Here is a 6,577-nt window from a genome sequence, read left to right on the forward strand (position 1 = left end):
ACGGGCCCAGCCGCTCCGCGGCATGTGGGATCTTCCCGGACAGGGGCACGAACCCGTGTCGCCTGCATCGGCAGGCGGACTCTCAACCACTGCGCCACCAGGGAAGCCCTGTGCCTCCATTCTTTTCCTGAGATCTTGGATCATCTTTACTATACTATCATTACTCTTAATTCTTCTCAGGCAGATTGTCTATCTCCATTTCACTTAGTCGTTCTTCTGGGGTTTTATCTTGTTCCTTTGTCTGGAACATATTTCCCTGCCGTTTCATTTTATCTAACTTCCTGTGTTTGCAATCTCCATTTCTGAGGCTGCAGGTTTGTAGTTCCTCTAGCTTCTGGTGTCCGTACCCTGGTGGGTGAGGTTGATCCAGGGGTTTGTGGAGGCTTCCTGGTGGGAGGGACTGGTGCCTGCCCACTGATGGGTGGAGCTGGGTCTTTTCCCTCTGGTGGGCAAGGCCATGTCAAGGGGTGTGTTTAGAGGTGGCTCTGGGCTCAGGATGACTTTAGGTAGCCTGTCTGCTGATGGGGTGGTGGTGTGTTCCCACCCTGTTCGTTGGTTGGCTTGAGGCATCCCAGCACTGGAGCCTGCAGGTTGTTGGGTGGGACCAGGTCTCAGTGCCAAAATGGCGACCTCCAGGAGAGCTCACGCCAGTGAATATTCCCCGGGGCCTCCACCACCGTCGTCCTGTCCCCACAGTGAGCCGCAGTCAACCCCTGCCTCCCCAGGGGACCCTCCAAGACCCGCAGGTAGGTCTGGCCCAGGCTGCTGTGGAGTCACTGCTTTGCCCTGCATCTCAGTGTACATGAAACCTTGTGTGGGCCCTCCAGGAGTGGAGTCTCTGTTTCCCCCAGTCTTGTGGAGCTCCTGCATTTAAGCCCCGCTGGCTTTCAAAGCCACATGATCTTGGGACTCCTCCTCCTGATGCCGTACCCTCAGACTGGGGAGCCTGACATGGGGCTCAGGATTCTCCTGTGGGAAAACCTCTGTGATATAATTATTTTCCTGTTTGTGGGTTACCCACTCGCTGGTTATTGGATTTGATTATATTGTGAAAGTGCCCCTCCTACCATCTTGTTGTGATTTCTTGTCTTTGAATATAGAATATCTTTTTTGGTTGGTTCCATTCTTTTTTATTGATGGTTGTTCAGAAGTTAGTTGTGATATTGGTGTTTTCAGGAGACGAGGTGAGCTCAGGTCCTTCTACTCCACCATTTTGTCTCGAACGTTTTTTGTTTTGCTGTTAAAATAAGGAAACCAACTCCTGTTGAGCCCTGAGCTCACTGTTTTTTGCTGCGTCTGGAGTGGCAGGCAAATCCCTCTTGAATCCTGGATCCTTGTGCCATGGCTTTTTTTTCCCCCTGAGCTTGCAGAATTATTTGAAGCATTTCCTGGGAGTAAACTTTTTGAATCTTGTATAGGCAGCATCCTTCCCAGTCTCTTCTGGGAATGCCGCTTGCGTCTTACTGATTTGAATAGATATTAAGAGATCTCATTAATGGCTGGATGATGAATCCTTTACATTAGAGAAACTTCTAAATTGGTAAATTTTTAGAGAGTTCTCATTATTAACAGCTGTTTCATTGGTAACTACAAGAAAACAAATTAGAAGGTGGAAAAAATATTTAGTGGTTAACCTAAGAACTCCCTTAATTTAAAACAAAGAGAAAAACGGTTTGGGAAGCCTTATTTGTGGTCTCCACTTCCCCTCAATGAGTCTCACAGATGCTACTAAAAACAGTAGGATCATTAAGAGGTTGATTAACAGAGAATAAGAAAAAAACTGAAGGAAAGTCTAGAGACTTTCTCCCAACGAGGGGGAAATTTTAAAAGTACTTGTCCCAAATGGATAGAGACGTCTGTAGATGGTTATTAAGGATGGGGATAAATTAAATTGACATCAGTGGTATTAAAACAAAGATTTGATACAACAGTACCTAAGGGTGGATAACCCAAAGAGACCCCCTTTTCGGTTCCCAACATTAAAGCACTCCAAACGAGTTTGCTCTATTTCTCCCAGCTTATACTTAAAAATGTTGGAAGGAAATGACTCTGAGATGCTTGACGAACAATTACTTGTGGCAACAGTTAGGCCTATAGTTAAAATCAAGTTAAAAGATTGATAAAAGGGCCTGAGTCCCTTGGCTCAACCACTCAGTGGGGACCCCAGAGCCCTTTATACGAAAATAGATAAATGGTCAGGAATAAAAAGAAAGGAAAGCTCCTAGGACTCCTTGTAACAGCAAGGCTTTTTTACTGTGTTCTAATTGAAACTAAAAGCTAAACATGTAAGAGTTGATAGAATTGAGAGGAAAGTTTATAAAAATTGGTATATTTAAATATGCTTTATTGAAGATGGTTACATCTCTTTTGCCTGATTGTTTTGTGGGATAGTTGGAAATCTTCTCACTTTTATGAAAAAAGCAAATGAAAGAAAATACAGTTGGGCAAATCAATCTTTTAATATCATTTAGGAGGCAGACCAGTTCTTTGGAGAATTAAAAGCAGCTATCTTTGTCTTGCAAATCTCTACAAATCAGAAATTTAGATATAACCCACAGTGACCTGAGACTGAGCCTAATCAGTTCAATCAGAAAGAACCTGAAACCAAGGAGAGAAAAAGGGAAAAAGTGGCCTTTTAAAACTTGAACAACTGGAAAGGCTCCCTCACCTAGAATCTAAATCATAGCCTCCTTAAGTGTTTATCAAGGACAACTAAAAAATCTTACATCTTTTCCACAAAGAGTAAAGCCCTAGTCGTCTGAGCAAATACATTTAACTTATTTCAACTATTATTTATAAACTAAGTTTATATTATGTTTATATTGTTTATAAACTTACTTTATATTGTAAGTTTATATCTAAGTAAGTTTATATTGTAACACCTGATTCATAACTGTTAAAGTGAAGCTATGAGATTTCTAATTATGTCTTTTTATGTCTGTGTATATTATACATATAACATATCTCTACCTCCAGAAAATATGATCAAAATTAAATTTATAAAAGAGCTTTGTTTGACTTGAAAGTAAGCACTTACAAATAAAATATTTCTAAATATAAAAGAAACTGGTTAGAATGAATTTGAGGTTCACATGATCTAAGAAATATCCAATATTAAGTTAATATCTGGTATTAAAGCTAGCTTAGGCTTGTTGGTTTATCAATATAGACATGTCTTTTATTGTACCTAGGTTAACTGAAGGTCAGTAAGGTCATGTTATTTCTGTTGGAGAGTTTTTCAGCAAGAAGAAAAAATTAACTTGGTATATTTTCATAACTTGTAAAACAAAAGTAAATGAGGAGTTTTCAGGTGAACTCCTTAGGAATTATATTTTGGGTATGTCTGTCTAAAATAGTTTCTCCAGATTTCTGGTAACTTGAGTTTTGCTAAGTTAAATGATGGGAAATCATTGAATATCAAAGTCATTTCAAATAAGATAAAATACTGGAACATTAAATGCTAAACAGGTCTAAAATTACCTACCTTTGTATCCTTATGAGAGGGAAAGAGGAAGGAAATTGTGCTATGAGAAGATGTATGTTTCTGGAGGTTATGGATTATTCCAATCAGGAAATGCTGGTATGACAGAGAGTTCACAATTACTTGCTGCTTGTCAGTTTTTGCTAGAGATTAAGGTTTTTAAGGGTTAAAATTGTAATACGTAGTTAAAGCTACTAAAAATAAGGGAAACATTTCCGTATGCAAGGAAAATAGGATGTGTGTCTTCAGCAAAAGAAGGTATGAGGAATGGAAATACCTTTTGTTAAGTGAAAAGAGTGATTTTTGTTCTAGAGCTGGTTCTTGATGGAAAAATACGGGACAAACTCAATATGGATTCAGAAAGTCGTGAAAGGTTTATGGAAAGGGAGCCCTGAAAAGTAGTTTTGTGCATGGTTAGGCTGAGATTAAATTTAATTAGGTAAATGGATTTTGTTAAAAGTGGGCTGGTGCAGGACTGGATTTGGTTCCTCTCTTTGTTAAGAGAACAAATTTTTCTTGGAATACTGCTTTTGATTGTGTTCCTTTACCTTTAAGTGATTTGTATTTGCTTTTGAAATATTTTGTCACTTACGTTAAATAAGTATTGTTTCACAGTGACCTATGATCCTATTTGACCAAGTGTCTTGAAACCTTTTTGATATTTTTGACAGACTTCTCAAATATCAAATTCTAATTGAAGTTCTTTTGACCTCCAGCTAACTCTGGGATGCCTCAGAGAAACCGTGAGGCACCTTAGAGAAATGTTAAACTAATTAAGCTTATTCGGTATGTTAAATTACTTGAAGCATTGTTAAATGATTGGAGATAAACTTTAGGTTATATTGTATGGGTAAATGTCATTAATATAGATATTCCAAAATTTATATGAAATTCCTAAAAATCTGATATGTCCTGGTATGTTAGTCATAATTCTATTTATTATCTCAAAATATTCTATGTCACAAAAGTACCCCAAGTTTCTTGTCAATTGCGTTGTAATCAGATCTTTAACAATACCATTTAAAGTCTTTGTCATTTAAAAACAATCATTGTTTTACTCTGATTTTATAAAATGAGGATCTTCAGGAAGATTCATAAAAAGGACTTTTTGACAAATTAAGTTTCTGATAACTTTTATATCATACAACTGAACTGGGTAGGAAATTTTAAAACTCTAATGAAAAAACCTGATGACTTCATCCAGATCAACAGGAATTAGTTACATGGGACTCAATGAACTGATACATAAGATAATTTTATGACTCTTTTCTGAAATATACTGCCTTTTAATCTTTTCCAGAAAAATCTTTCCTCTTATGCTGTGACCTGCAACAAGTTGATAAAGTATACTTTTGTAAATGATTCTGAAACATTTAGCTTTTTCTCTCTACCTGATTCTTCCAGAATTTGGCTTTTCCAGGTGGCTCCCCTGTGGACTTGATGGCTTATTGCAACCAGATTATAACTAGTTATACTAATCATTGTTTTAATTTGCTCTCTCTTGTTGTTTTCAAATTATTTATACCTTGTGTCTCTCTCTGCTGTACTATGACCTTATTAATGTTACTAGCTATATTACTTATTCTGTTTTATAGGATTATCTCTTGCACTACCCAATGTGTAACCAGGCCTCTGACAAAATTAATGATGGCTAAATGTCTTGAGGTAGTTAGTTGATCATATATAACTCCACATAGAATAATTGTAATAGTGCAACTCTAGATATGGGAAGAAGCAACAAAGGAAAACATTACCTGGATCATAATAGTCTAGTAAGACAGCTGATCCAGAGAATTTTAGAAGATCAATAGCCCTAATCCAAAAAAATGAGCGGATTGAATAGCCTATCACACAATCTTCGCCTGATCTAGGAAGGAGCCTTCCTAGCACTGTGGGACAAAATTGGTTATTAAATGCCTCCCAAACGTTGGTTGAATTTATGACCAAGAGGAAACGCTCTGGACATAGAATGTTACCAGCATTTCAGTAAACAAAGGATGCTGCAGCCACTGCAGCCACCAACTGTGCACCCTGAGGGGAATTCAGGATGGAGAAAAACAGGATACTGGCCCTAGATAGTTAAGGTGCATATCAAAGGAATAATTTCAGTAAGCCCAGACTCTTGCATCTTCCCATACATGGAAAAGTGCTAAAATTCATTAACTTGAGATGTCTGGTTTTTCTCTAACAGTAATCTTTTGATGTTCTGACTACCTGTTTTTGTTCATTTGTTTTGTTTCGTTTGTTTGTATTGTTTTGTTTGCAAAACTCCTTTATATCCTGGCTCCTGTCTTAACCTCTTTGGAAATAATCCCTGAGAGCTATCCGAGAAGCTGTATCTTGGGCTTAAGTTCTCAGTAAGCCCACTGAATAAAACATAATTCTCAACTTTTAGGTTGAGCATTTTTTTTGGACACCTATCTGTTGAGCTCCTCCTATGAACGAGGTACTGTGGTAGATGGGGAATATAAAGATGACAGTGCTTGGTTTTTGAGGTCAGTTCACAGTGGAAGAGGCAGGACTGTAACTGTTGCAACCTATGTTGTACTAGAGCTATATACCAGAGGGAGCGAATGGAGGGTTACTATTCCATATAGGCTGGTTAGGAAGAGCACCTCTGAAAAGGCAGAATGTGAGCAGGGCTGGAATGTTACAAGGGATACCTGGGGACAGAGCTCCAGGCAGAGGAAATGGCAAGTACAAATGCCCTCAAATACAGATGCCCTTAGGTGGGAACCATTTTGCTTCTGCAAAGGGAAGCAGAGAGGCCACTGCTGCCAGAGGGCAGTGAGTAAGGGTGACCCCCAAGGGGGAGGGGAGGTCTAAGGTGAAGAGGTTAGGAACACATCACTACTGTCAAGTCTTGGGCTTTTACTCTAAGATGGGAAGTCCTGAAGGGTTTGGAGCTGAAGAGCCACATGTTTGAACTCGGGCTTTTCTTTATTTTTTTTTTTTAACACCTTTATTAGAGTATAATTGCTTTACAATGGTGTGTTAGTTTCTGCTTTATAACAGGGTGAATCAGCTATATGTATACATATATCCCCATATCTCCTCCCTCTTGTGTCTCCCTCCCTCCCACCCTCCTATCCCACC

This window comes from Physeter macrocephalus, chromosome 6 (assembly GCF_002837175.3).
Source record: "Physeter macrocephalus isolate SW-GA chromosome 6, ASM283717v5, whole genome shotgun sequence".
NCBI lineage: Eukaryota > Metazoa > Chordata > Mammalia > Artiodactyla > Physeteridae > Physeter > Physeter macrocephalus.